The sequence below is a fragment of the Equus caballus genome, chromosome 30, assembly GCF_041296265.1.
Source record: "Equus caballus isolate H_3958 breed thoroughbred chromosome 30, TB-T2T, whole genome shotgun sequence".
Taxonomy (NCBI): Eukaryota; Metazoa; Chordata; class Mammalia; order Perissodactyla; family Equidae; genus Equus; species Equus caballus.
In genome coordinates, this window is record NC_091713.1 from 15,282,482 (window position 1) to 15,296,283 (window position 13,802).

The 13,802-nt window shown below is 51.7% G+C and overlaps 1 protein-coding gene across 1 annotated transcript in view; it reads left to right on the forward strand.

The window, feature by feature from the left end:
• The window catches only part of ITPKB (inositol-trisphosphate 3-kinase B), a 96,141-nt gene that overhangs the window by 14,426 nt on the left and 67,913 nt on the right, over nt 1-13,802 (forward strand). The gene's annotated exons all lie outside the window — the stretch shown is intronic.

Here is a 13,802-nt window from a genome sequence, read left to right on the forward strand (position 1 = left end):
GTTAGCTCAGGGCAAATCTTCCTCAGCAAACAAAATAAAACAAAACAAAAAACCAAACCAGGATCTTTCTTAGATTAAAGAGATGGTTTCTTTCACATAGCCCCAACCGAGGCCTTGAGGACCAGCCTGGGAGGCTCTGCAGCCCGCTTTGCACCACCCCTACCTCCTCCCTGAATTGAGCAGAGGAGAGCCAGCCCAGCCCTTCCTGAGTCACAGGCTGCTCTTTGCCGTTGTCCTGACTGAGCTCTGTTGGGCCCAGGTGGGCCTGCTGGACTGGTCCTCAGGGCTGAGATGGTGGATGGTGGTGGGGAGGGAAAACCCAGTCAGGTGGCTGACCCTGGGCAAACCAGCTCACTCCAGAGTCCCAGGAAGGCCCTGGGAACCTGTGCGGATGCAGGCGGGAGCTGGGCTGTGTGGAGGCAAGTCCTGCCAGAGCAGCACAGACTGTTCCTCAGCCAGACATCACCACAGCCTTGGGCACCCCTCCTGCCAGACCCGAGCTTCTGCTTTGCTGCACATTTGACGTGTGATGTGGAAATCCCTCTTTCCTTCTTGGCTGTAATATGGAGTGGGCAGCCTGCGGTGTTAACCCATGGGGTTTGCATCTTTCCTACCTGCCTCGGGTCCACGCGGGCCTTCACGCCCCAAGAAGGCTATTAGGCATCAGGCAGAGTTTGCGGGCTCTGAACCTTCGGCTCTATCACATGCTATTTGTGGCTACATGCCCTCTGGAGAGGTGGGTCTCAGGCCTGGCCTGCACTCCCATCTACCCCAGGCCCCAGTGTCCTTCTGCCTTTGCAGGGATGAAGGGGCTGGTATCTGGGAGCAATGAAACCACGAAAAGAACTTGTTAGTATGTGGCAGCCTTGACCTCAGAGGCGGTCTGAATGGTGAGTGTGCCGGACAGTAACTCCCTTATTGCCCCAACCTGGAAATATACACAGGACGGTAATTAATTTCGATTCCAGGCTAAAGCCATATGGAGCAGCGTCTGGGATGCTGTTTACATTGCGGTATCACACTGTACATTAAAAATCAGCCTGCTCCCTCGGGGGAGCCACCTCCCGCCTCCCTGCAGGCTGCTGATTCACACCGAGGAGCTAATCAAAGTCCGGCAGGTCCAGGGGCTCTTCCTGGCTTCCTCTCTTTGGCATTCTGGACTGGCCTAGATTTTCTGGTCTGTCACCTAAGGGTCGATGGGGGTCAGCCTGGAGGGAAGTGCCCTGAATGTCCCAGGTGGCCTGTTGCTGGCCATCATTAGCCTGGCCTCCGACTGTGGTTTGCAGACATGTCACACTGACTCTGGAAAGAATATTTCAAGAACTTCAGAAAATAGTTCAGTATGACCCCATGCCCAGGTACTGTAAAAGAGAATGTGAGTCCTGAAGAGAGGTTTCAAAAAGTCGGTTGCACAAAGGAGAGGAGGGAGGGGATCTGGCTCATCCATATTTTTCTTATGAAAGTCACTGGGACTTATGATGTTACCAAAAACATTCATATGCATTACCTGGTATGGCTGTTAAAAATGCTGAGCAGCCTTAGGCTGCACAATAATAATAAAATAACAGCAGCTGTGATCTCTGAAGTATCTGTTATGTGCCAGGCACGTTCCATAAATTACTTCATTTCATTTTTGCAAGGGATATGTTATTTTCCTCCTTTTGCAGCGAGCAGACTGAGGATCAGACAGATGAGGTTGCCAGTCCCAGGAGCACAGCTGGGCAGTGGCGCCTGTTGACCCCCTGCCCCTTCCGTCGTCTGTCACTGGGAGAGCAGGGGAAAGTGGTGGAGCTCTGTGCAGAGGAGGTGCTGAGCTGAGTTCTGGGCCTGTGCTTTAGCAGGATGGGGATGAACTGTGTGGAGTGCAGAGGAAGATGGGTGGGCTGACGAGGGGTCTGAAGCACAGGCCTTGGAGATGGCGAGGGGATTAGGGTTGGTGTTGCCTTGGACATATTACATCTGGTGGGCCAGAGCGTTGTCTTCATGTAGTTGCCCCGAAGTAGCATTTGAGTCTGGTTTAAGATCAATTTTCCGTTCACAGAGGTGAAACTAAGAGAGGATTCTTTCCCTTCTAAATGAATAGGCTTTTGTACAAAAACACAGACTCGGTAGATGGAACGGCAGCAAACATGAGCTCCTGGAGCTGCCTTGAAGCCCCCCCCCTCACCCCGGGCCTGGTGGGGAGGAAAGTGGAGAACCCGCAAGTACAGTAAGAGTTAAAGCTCCTCGCTGCTGCCCACAGAGCTGGCCCGTGAGCCCCAACAGCTGGGAGAGGGGGCACATCCAGCCATTTGTTCCGCAGTCCGGGGCCCTGGGGACTCAGTCTGCCGCCTCCTCCAGGGAGCGGGAGGACCGCGCGTGCTGTGTGCAGGACAGGGGGTCTGGCAGGTACAGAGCACAGATCTGGACATGTCTGGTGTCCTCAGGCCACCCGGATAGAGTGTCACAGCCCTCTTCATTTCACGGGGCTGACTGGATACGGTGATACGGTGCAGCTCCCGTTCTAAATGACACAGATAAAACCTGTTGTGAGTTCATATTTCAAACGTTCTGTTAGCGCCTAAAATGGAACTGAGTGCATGGAGTTGCAGAGCTGCATTGTCTGCATGCAGACTTCAGGTGAATTAGGAGACACTGGAGGAACAAAGGGAGAAAGTCCATTCCACAGGCGCAGTGGATGGGTGGCCCCAGCAGACGCTTGGCTTGGGGTTCCTGACCTACAAGAAGAGACTCGCTCTGCGTCGCTTCAGCGGGCAGAGCTGAACTGGAGGGCGTGAACTCCCAGGGTGCCGCAGCGCCTCCTCAGAGCCAGCACAGCAGTGTTACCACATGAAGGTGGCGTCTGTGGGAGCACCGTGAAGGTGCCACGTGGGGTGGTGAGCGGCCTGCCACGAGGGGAAATCAGAGGAGTGGAGGACCGCCATGCTTTCAGGCATGCCTTAGTGGGAAGTGGGTCACTCATCTTGGGTTTTGCCTTCATCTGAGATTCTGATCGAACTCTGACATTTAGGAGGGGACATCTGTGTTGTGTCCAGTGTCCGGCTATTACAAATAAAGCTGCCGTGAAGATTCATTCATCTACAGGTCTCTGTGTGACCATAAGCTTCCATTTCTCTGTGCTGAATGTTAGGAGTGCAGTTGCTGGGTCATAGGGCAGTTATGTATTTATCTCATTTTTTAAGCAACTGCCGGACGGTTTTCCAGAGTGACCGCGCCGGTGCACATTCCCACCAGCACATTCCCACCAGCAGCGAAGGAGTGGTCCCACACCTCCATGTCCTCGCCGGCACGTGGTGGGGTACTGGCTTTTATTTTAGCTGCCCTGATAGCTCTGCAGGGCTGTCTCCTTGCGGTTTTAATTTGTTTTTCCCTAATGGTGTTGCACATCTTTTCATGTGCTTAGTGGCATCTGTTTATCCTCTTTGGCGAAATGATCTGGCTTAATCAAAAAACAATTCCACAGAGGTGCTGGGAAAAAACACAGGCAGGGTTTTGGGCGTTCGTCCCCCACACTGCCCTCCAGTGTGAGTTCGCTTCTGGGGCTTCAGGTGAGGGTGCTCCGTCATCTCTGAGGCCCCTTCCTGCCCAACCTTCTCTGACTCCAGAATAGAGCCGTGACCCAGAGCAGCCCCCCTCGGCGGGAAGGCGGTGTGGGCCGGGCCCACACACCATCCCCTCCCCGCTCTGTCTCCGCAGGATCCCACTGGGGCTGACTCACAGGTGCTATATTTAAGGAACGTTGTCTATTGATTGTTGGGCCTGGAAATAAAAACAAAGGAACAAATATAGAGTGTCTCCTGGCCACCTTCCTTGGCCTCCCACTGGGCCTCCCTGAGGACTGTGGCCGAGGAGCAGTCCCCTCTGTGAGGTCCCCATCCAGCGACTGACCCTTCCCTTTGTTTCTTCAGCTGGGCGTGTGCTTTGGGTTGAGTTTTGCAACAAAAGTCCCAGAAATGTTCCCCTTTTTATGTTAATCAAACAAAAAAGAAAAAGTGTGGATATAATTTAAAACGGCTAGGAACAGGGGTGGCCGAAGTAATTGTTCTCTTTAAAACCAGCCGTGAAGTGCGCCCTTTCTAGGCTTGGCGGTATTGTCGTATTGTCGAGTTTTTGTCTCTGGCTCCTGTCTGGGGCTGGGGTGGGGTGGGGTGGGGGGTTGGTCAGCAGGAAGCAGCAGGAACTGGTCTTGAGTGTGACTGGGATTGCTCCCAGTTTGAGGACCTGCTAGAGGGTTTGGTCTTCACTGAGAAGCAGGGTAGAAGCCCTCTGCTTAAGAACGTATTTATTTTGGTTTTTCTGCCCAATGATGTATATGGCGCTTCACAGGATGAATAAGCATCCTCAGTCTTCATCTCAGCAAGTCACAGGACATGAAGACAGGGTTGTTTCTTCCTTGGTATAACAAAAAGTATAATATTTGCAAAAAATCCCTTTTGTGCAAACAATCTATCACAAAGAAGGAATTGTTTTCTGTGTGGGCTTACAGGATTTTTTGGAAAATGAGCAGAGGATTTTTACATGCGTCCCCTGAGCCCGGGGAGTGGAGAGAGTCTCAAGAAGGCTTTCCACACAGTCCCTGTGGCCCATTAGAATATTCCAGCACATTTCAGTCGTCATTTAATTGGGCCCAAGACCAAAGATGTAGCTGAATCACATGACGGTCTGGTTCAGAATATTTTTCTGGTGCTTTTTGAAAACCTAGGTTTGATTCTGGGTTGAACCTGTTCAATAGAGTTAAGAAAAAAAAAAACCTCTTGTTAGATTCCTAGTTCAAATTAAAATTTGATACTTGTGCTTGGCTTGAGGTAGAATAAAACACATCATGGCTGTTGGTGAGTAGTTCATTGCGATTCCGGTCTCTTCTCCAGATAGCATCACTGTGATAAAATTTATTTTCCATGAACTTGCGTCCTTCCCGGATGGAGTGTGTGTTGATCTCGTTTCTTAAATATTCTGTTGACTGAAGAGTTACTATACTTGCATTTGTACTTTGCAGTGAGCAGAAGTAATAAAGTATTTTACCTGCAAACCAGCAGAGGTTTGGCTAAATGCACAGACTTTGTCTCTTGGGACCAAGCAGAGGATTTGATGTACTATTTGCAACTAGCTAGCTTTCAGGAAAAGGTGAACACTTCATTCGTACAGTCCACAAACATCTATTGTGTGCTGACTGCATCAAAGTCACGCTGGCAGGTAGGGATCTGTATATAAGTCCCTACCTTCTAGGAATTTTCAGTTCACTAGAGGAGGCAGATTGCAATACCTAGCATCTATTATGTGCTTATTATGTGCTAGGCATTGAATGAGGCGTTAAGTGACATACCCGCAATTAGAGGAATAGAAGAATCAGGATATGAATCCAGGCATTCTTACTCTAGAATAGGGTTTCTCAGCTTTGGCACTATTGACATTTGGGGCCAGATGATTTTTTGGTTTGGGGGGCTGTTCTGTGCTCTGTAGGATGTTTAGCAGCATCCCTGACCAGTAGCACATCCCTCCAGTTGTCTTCAGCCATTGCCAAATGTCCCCTGAGAGGCAGTCGCCCTGGTTGGAAACCACTGCTCTAGAGCTTGTCCTAGTAACCATTGCTCTATCCTGCCTCCCAGCTAGCAAGTGCTGGAGTACAGCGTCCGTGTGAGTGGTGAGCGCCTCCAGGGGCCTGCTGGAAGCAGAGGACAGTGCCACACTATCTGGGATTGTCGGGAAGAGAAGTCTCAGAGATGGTGCTGTTTGAGTTGAATTTTGAAAGAATTCACCCAGGCAGAAAAAGGGAAGGCTACTCGGAGTAGAAGGACGCACACGCACAAAAGCATGAGAAGAAAAGGCAGGTGTGAGGGACGACAGGGAAATGGCTGTGGGCCCTTCACTCCCCTCTCTATTGCTGTTGTCTTGTTTCCTCCTGTCAAGCAGCAAGCCGGGTTCACAGCAGCTGTGTCATTTTTACTTTCTCTCAAAGGTGGTGTATTCGTCAGGATGGGCTAGGTTATGTTGCAGTGATAAACAGCCCCACAGTCAAGCCTGAAAACAGCACAGGTTTATTTCTTGCCCATGCTACATACCCTGATCTGGGTGAGCCATGGGCCCTGCTACATGTTGTCCTCCCTCTCTGACCCTGGCTGATGGTGCAGCCACTGTCTGGAGCATTGCTGGTCACCGTCACCACGGCAGAGGGAACGAGGATACGGGGAATCACATACTGGCTCAGAAAGCTTCAGCCCAGAGAAGTAGTGCATATCACTTCTGTGCATAATTAACTGCCCAAGCAAGTCTCAGGTCCTCACCTAACTCGGGGGGAGGGGGGTGTTGGGCAGAGCAGTTGCGTCCTACCATGTGCCCAGGAGAAGAACTGAAATATTAGGGGACAGCACTGATGTCTGTCCCCACAGATGTCAGAGGCCCATCCAGGGGTGTGCAGGCTTGGTCAGCTGGACGTCAATCTGGGCCTCCTATCTTGGTTTTAAAGAATGGGCTGTTGCCAAACTCAGTGAGAAAGTGGTGAGCAAAGAGAGGAAATTAGGCTATCAAGATTCCAAAAAATTTTAATTCTCTGAATAAGTCGAAGAGGTCCTTGTGGGTTAGGACCAGGTCAGGGGCCCTCATTTTTAGAGTTAGGATGTTGAGAATGGGAGTGGGGGGTACCACCCAAGTAAATGTGGATGCGGTAGATTGTTCCATTGAGGTGGGAGGAATTGTTCCAGACGCTGGTAGTTATCTGAACACCCAGGACGTGTTCTCTGACTGTTACTTTAGTATCAGAACAGCCCTAAGGCCCAAGCCAAGTGTCAGGCAGCAAGTTGGTGTCCTTTGTGAACTCTAAATTTCTGGGGCTGTTCTGAGATAGAAGAAAGTGCCAGATGTGAGCACCAGCAACCGAGGACTTTCGGGATGGTTCTAGACAGCCTCCACAAATTCCTTATAAACCGAGGAGCATTTTCCCTGATAGAAGCTCCTTCAGACCGCGGCTCTGTCCCCGGCCCTGGGGTGAGGAGATAGAGACAGGGCCTGGCTGCAGTGGATCTAAAACGGGATAAAACCGGAAACCTGTGGGGAGGATGCAGTCCTTGTCACCCCTCGACAGAGCGGGCACAGAGGCCTTAGAAAAATAGAAATAAAAATAGCAGTCGTTGGCCACTTCCCTCCCCACCAAGTGCTCTCTCCAAACCTGGTTTCCACTCTATTTCTGAAACGTTTCTCATTGTGGTGCGTAGGGAGCCAGGGCAAGTCAGGCGGACAGAAATGGGGGCGTGGGGGGGACACAGAATTAGTAACAGTCTGGGAACTTGGAGGTAGGGGCATTCCAGAGACAAAGAGCCCGAAGCGGCCAGCTAGGTCTCCTCACCTCCGGGGTCTTGCTGCAGTGTGTGTGTATGTACAGGGTGTGTATACGTGTACACGCATGTGCCTCCAGGGGAGGCCGCAATGGAAGGGGGTGCAGATGGTGAGCGTTACTGACCATCCTGTGGTTTGCTGATAGCTGCCTGCACCCGGTCGCCGTGCTTCCCCCCCTCCTCTGTTGGATCCTCCAGGGAGCTCTGTGATGCACCGTGGCGCTCTGGCATTTCTCACACCCAAGCCTGCACTGTCCTTCTCACTCCCAGGGCAGCAAGGCCAACCTTGCCCTTCCAGAAGCTTCAGCAGCCTCTGCAGGACCAGATAATGTACAACTGGAAGGAGCCTTAGAAGTCGTGGGCCTGAACAGACAGGTGGGCCTGAAGGCCCCAGGCTGCTGAGTGCAAGGCCGGGGCAAGGCCAGCTCCCCCTCCTCCCAGTCCAGTGCTCACTCCACCCTGTCCTTCAACATCTTGGTTTTCTCAGCCATAAAAGGGGCATGTCGCGCTGAGCAGAAGGTGCCTGCAGGTGTACCAGCTCTGGGAATCCATTTCGTTGAAGGAGGCCTACAGCAGTGGTCCTTGTAGCTCAGTTCTCTCCGCCTTCTTTCTCCATTGCCCACTTAGTGTGGGGAGGCTGTCAGCACTTGCTCACCCATCATTCATCCTGGGACTGGGACTGTGCCCACAGTGACCGGGAGGCCAGGGGTACCCAGACGGCTGCGGACCTCACAAGGGCCTGACGGTTCCTAGCAAAGGCTCTGGCCATTGGGGCCGGAGGAGGAGAAGGGCTCTGGGGGTGCTGCTTCCACGAGAGCCTTGCCCACCCCTGGGGGCGGTTGGAAGGTGTTTAACCCCGTTCTCACCCTGTGTTTTGAGGTCTCTGGAAGACGCAGGTGCTATATATAAAACCAAGACGACTATCTCGTTCTCACTGTTTCCACCCTGGTGGCGTGCTGTATCCCCCGCAGAGGAGGGTTCCTGGATCCCTTCCCCCGGACCCCCTAGCCAGGCCGAGGGACACCCTGTGGGAGAAACTGAGCATCCCCCAGCCCGGCCTGTGGCAGGACCCAACTGGGAAAAGGGAGGAGAACTGAGAGTGTCTAGAAGAACGACCCACCTTACACTGGGGCGTTCCCCCTGACTGACTGGGGGACCCATGTGGCCCCTGCCTGCATTGGGCCCCCCTTTCTTTCCCTTCTTGCCTTTTAACGTGAGGCCTCGGGGTTAGGGATGGAGATGGTGCTGTGGCAGACACCCTAGTGGGTTCTGCTCAAACCTCAGAGAGACGGCGGGCAGTACTCTGGAGGGACTTCTGTTGGCACTTGTTGCCTCCGTGACCAATGAGCGGAAGTCCAGATGCGTAGGTCTCTACGCAAGCTCCGGTTCTCGCAGTTCCCGGTGCAGCTTTTCCAGTGGGACGTCACTGGCATTGTGGGTAGGCCAGCTCTCATCGTCTGGGACTGCCCAGCATGCTGAGGGTCATTTAGCAGACACCCTCTTGGGCCAGGGCAGGTACTGTTTGTGGTTCGGAACCACTGCAAGGATTTATTTACTTTGGCAAAATCTCAACAGGATATCAAGCGGAGTCAAAGGACTTTTTGGGGTCGATGGGGAGGAGGTGGGGACATTAGACTGAGAAATACCCTGTCAGTTTGGACAGGGCTGTTGGCCCAATTTTTTTTTTAAGTGATACAGTTTAATTTTTCATCCTATTTATGAGTATTGGGCACTCTCAGTTAATTGGAGGATCTTTTGTGTTTGTTTTATTTCGTTTCTCTCTCTCTTCTCATTCAGTAAGTACTGTTGTCTTAGGGCTGGCTTCATGGGTGTGTGACCAGTGCTGCTGCCCCTCGCTCTGAGGGCCCCACCTTTGGAGTTTAATGCTCTGCAGTCATCGTCTTGAAATTCTTAATAATTCTGTCTTTGAGTTTGTGTTTTGTAAATGAAGTCCAATGGGACAATGGAGCATGAGCCCCCGGGGCTGGGGCCTCACCTGGCTTCCCTCTTCTCACCCCCCAGCACCTGCTGATGCCCCATCAGGGGCCTGGGTGGGGGAAGTGAGGGAGGGCCAGGGTCTGTGCCGCTGCTGTCGCAAGGGGGGGGGGCTTGGCAGGCATCCCTGCCCCAGGCTGGCAGGGCCACCCGCACGGAGCAGGCACCTGTGTGGGGACCAGCCTGGCGCTCACTCCTGACCCAGGTAGCAGGTTGCAGTCCCTTCAGGTGCTCCCATCCTCGTGTGGTGCTGTGGGAAGGGGAGACTCCCTGGCCCTGACCCGGAGGCTGGCAGCTGGCGGGAGGGGAACCTATAGCCCCCTTCAGTGGCCGGAGTCGTGGGGCGAGGCCCCTGGTCCCGCGTGCCTCTGCACAGGCCCAGAGACATTATATAGCAAAGAAGCCACACTCCTGCAGGTTGACAGAGAGACTGCGGAGGAAAGGTTCTATTTTACTACCCTTCGGGGCCCTTTTCCCTGCTTTTTGAACAGGAGGTGCTGTGTTTTCACTTTGTGCCAAGCCCTGCAGACGAGGTGGCAGGCCCTGCTGACCTCGTTCTTACCCGCAGTTTCTGTGCGGTGTTCCTTCTCCTTTCCAGAAAGGAAAAAGACAAGCAATTGAGAGGGTTCACCGTGAACATGGGAGAGTCCACGTGTTTTCTCCCTTCTGTTCTTCCGAAGGGCGCGGTCTCCAGCCACCGCATCCCAAACTCCTTTTCCAGGGATTCCTGTTGGCCCAGCACCTTCTACGGGAGGCAGCCAACCAGGGGAGAGAGGGGCCGGGGAAGGGGAATCCATCTGTCTGTTGCTGGGCCTTGGCTGAAACTTTTTGGCCAGTGCGTCGAGAATCTTCCTGAGTCAGTGAGCTGTTTCTTCACAGGCACTTACTAGGAACCAGTTCTGGGCTAGTGCTGGCCCTGGGCAGGACACGGTAGGGATCCTAGACAGAACCATAAAGCCAGGTTCCAGGAAATGATGCTCTGCTCTCCTCGGCAAGCTTTATTAAGGGACTGTCTGTGAGCAGGTAGATAGTCCCACATCAAGCAAGTTAAACAGAACTTGTCCTTGGCCCGGGGGGACTATGCTGTAAGACATGGCCTGCTGGAGAAAGACTGTGAGCCCAACGTGACCCCAGCAAAGGTGAGTCTACAGAGAGTGGACAGGCGAGGGCTAGGCTTGTCAGCAGTCATGGAGTTTTGTATTTAGAGAGTAGGGTCAGGGAAATATCACTCCTTTGCTTCATCTAAGAAGTTCTTGTAGGGGGAAGTTGGACGTCAGGAGCCACTGTGCACGTCCCCGCCTCCCGCCCCCCCCCCCCCCCCCGCCCCCCGCCCCAGCCTCCCACCACAGCCTGCTGCATAGTTTCCAAACTCTCAGGACCACAGGGACGCCTGCCCCCACTCTGGCATTTTAAGCGTCAGCCACTTCTTGTCTGTTACTATAAAATGCTCATCAGATCTTCCTAGACTCAATGGAGACCTCATGAGGCCAGACCCTGGCCACCCTCCGACCTCTGGCCCAGACACACCCAGGGCAGCCCAAACGACGAGGGGGCAGGGAGGCCATCTCCATGTCCAGTGTGCACGCAGAGGGCTTTGTCCCTAGTCTGGTGCCTGGCAGAGAAGGGAGACAGCTGGAGCAGCGGCACAGAAGCTTCACATATGGGACACGCTTATACTAAAAAGTTATTTGTTGTTATCTGAAATTCAGACTCACCTGGGTGTCTTGCACTTTTTCTGGCAGCCCTACTCCAGAGGGCAGTTTTGTCACAGCCTTTGGGAAATGTGTGACTCCAGAAATGAGAGAGCTGGAGGCCAGGAGGCCTGTGGAGGTCCCCTATTAAAGGGCCAGACGTCTGGGCTCTGCTGCCCAGTGCTGTCACCTGCTCGCTGTGCCATCTGGAGTTGTCCTTGGCCCGGGTAGCGCTGTTCTGTACAATGGGCATGGAAATGCCAGTGCTGTTTCTTCTTCCACCTCCGCTAGGCGCTCTCCCAGGATGGGATACAATGAGGAGTCTTGGCAGAATCCATAAGGCCTGGGGGCCGGACAGGCCTGCCAGGCCTCCATCACAGGCTGTGCGGGCTCCCTGGCTCTTTAGTTAAGACGCCCTCAGCCGTGACTAACAGAAAACTGCACCTCCACGGGCTTGAACAGTAAGGAGAATGGATTTTTCACCTTAATTAATTAATAAGTCTCTGCAGAGGCAGCTCCAGTTTTGGGAAATTCTTTAGTGCAGGCAAGTCACTCAAGGAGCTGTGTCCTTTGCATCAGTCTGCCATGTCCCCACTGCATGTTGACTCATCTCTTCTCCGGGTGACAGGACGGCTGCTGCAGGTCCAAGTGTCCTGTGTGGACACTAGCATCACGTCCTGTGGAGGAAATAGAGGGGCTGGCTCTTCTTGTGTCTGAGACATCTTTCTCAGAAGACACCTAGTGGACATCCCCAAGTCTCATTGACTAGAATATGTCACATGCTTGTACCCAAGTCAGCCTCTGGCACGGGAGTGACTTGAAAACAATGAGTATTTATTCCTAGAATAGGTCCACGGAGCACACGTTTTGCTGAGTTCCTTGAGGGGAGATGTAGACACCCAAACAATATCAGGTCCCTCAGTCTGGTCCCTCCTGCATCCTACAAGGGGTTTGCGGCACTGTTGATTTTTTTGTGTTCTTTTTGATTTCAGCATAAACTGAAACATTGCAGAGCACGATTCTAAATGATAATCACAACCAAACAAATGACTCAACTCATTCTAAGTGTACTTCAGTCTTTGATAAGCTGCATAATTATGTTGTACATAATTGTAATCTGATTGTACTAGTTTTATCTTTTGATTTTTATCATTTTAATGACATCTCACATTTCCATTTTCATGAATTGACGTAGGTCATCTGCTTGTCATTTTAAGTGAATATATAATGATAATATATTCATTTCATCAACTTGACCTAACTTTGATCAAGTCCTTATTATGTCCCAGGCACAGTTCTAAGTGTTTCCCATGGATTATTCTGCTTAATCCTCATGGCAGCACGGAGGATCTGGAAATGGACTGCAGTCTGATTCCTGAGCCTGAGCTGTGAACCACGGCATCATTTACATTGTTGTGCTTTTCCTCTAGTTGGAGTTGTTGCTACATGCAGCAACAAGCATTTTTGTAAAAATTACCCTTTCTCTTCTCCATTTAGTTACTTCCTTGGGAAATGTTCCTCTCAGTGGCATTGTTGGTCAAAACCCAAGAAGAATGTGTGGCTGTGTCATCTTCCCATCTTACTCTCTGGAAAGACTGAACCAACCGTCATCCGCAAAGTCTAACTGCTCCGTTTTCTCTACCACCATTGGGTTTTCTTTGTCTGATTGTCCTTAAAGTTTTAGTATAGTAGTTCTTTAGTTTTCCAGTGGGACTCTGCATGTTTCCTTGCGATGATGCCTTTAAATACTCCTGTGTAATTGCCTGCTTATCCCCATTGCACAGCCGTGGAATTGAACTGTGGTAATGATGGCACTTGTTTCTAGAATTTTTATATAGTAAGCGATCTGTTGTTACAAATATTTTTCTATTCTGTGGTTTTCTCTTAGAAATCATACTTTATTTTGCAACAGTGTTTTCATTCTGACCTATTCTAGTACATTGGTTTTTTCCCCTTGTGAAATTGTTCTTAATTGCCCTGCTCTGGAAATAGGGACCACCTGGTACTTGAAGGCAATGGTTTTTATTCATTTTTCTTATGCGGCCAACCTTTGTGATGGGTCCTTAGAGGACTGAACCGTGCCTCACCCTATGAAGACTGAGTTTTTTGAAAACCCCTAAGGAAGCAGTTCAGCTAAGAGCTGGCGCCTGGGTACTAGCTAGCTGGCCACGGGCCATATCCAGCCACCCCTAGTCCCCCGGCCATCTGTACACTTTGGCAACAGAGTGGCAACTGACACACCCAGGCGCAGAAAGCCAGACAGAGTGGCGGCTGAAGACTTCACGGGATCCTTGTAATTAGAAGGGGAGAAGGAGGGCTGTTAGCTCATGTGGCGTCCTCCACCTCCTCCCACCGGCCCTGACCAGCTTTCGAAGGTGACATATAATTTGCTGTGTCACCTGGAGCACTCAATTGAGGTTCCTGGGGTTTATCTGTGAAATCCAAGACCTGGACCAGATCAGTGGTTGTTAGCCCCCTTTTGGGTCTTGTGCCATTTCCGAAAGTGGTTGACAGTGGCCAGGAGCACCCTCTCCGTGGATGAGGACAATGCACATTTCACAAACCATTTTGCATGCTCCTTCGGGACATTTATGGCTAGAAGCCCACCTCAACACCAGTCCACAGTCTGCAGGCTTAGAACCCAAAGTCTTGTTGGTGGTCTCTGAGGTCTTTTCAGCTCAGAAAGCCCACATTCTAGAAGGTTTCTGCTCAAGGAACCTAGGGATAGAAGTGGGTAAAAGAACTGCTTTTCCTTCCTTGGAGGAAACAACTGTCCAGCCCAGGGGGC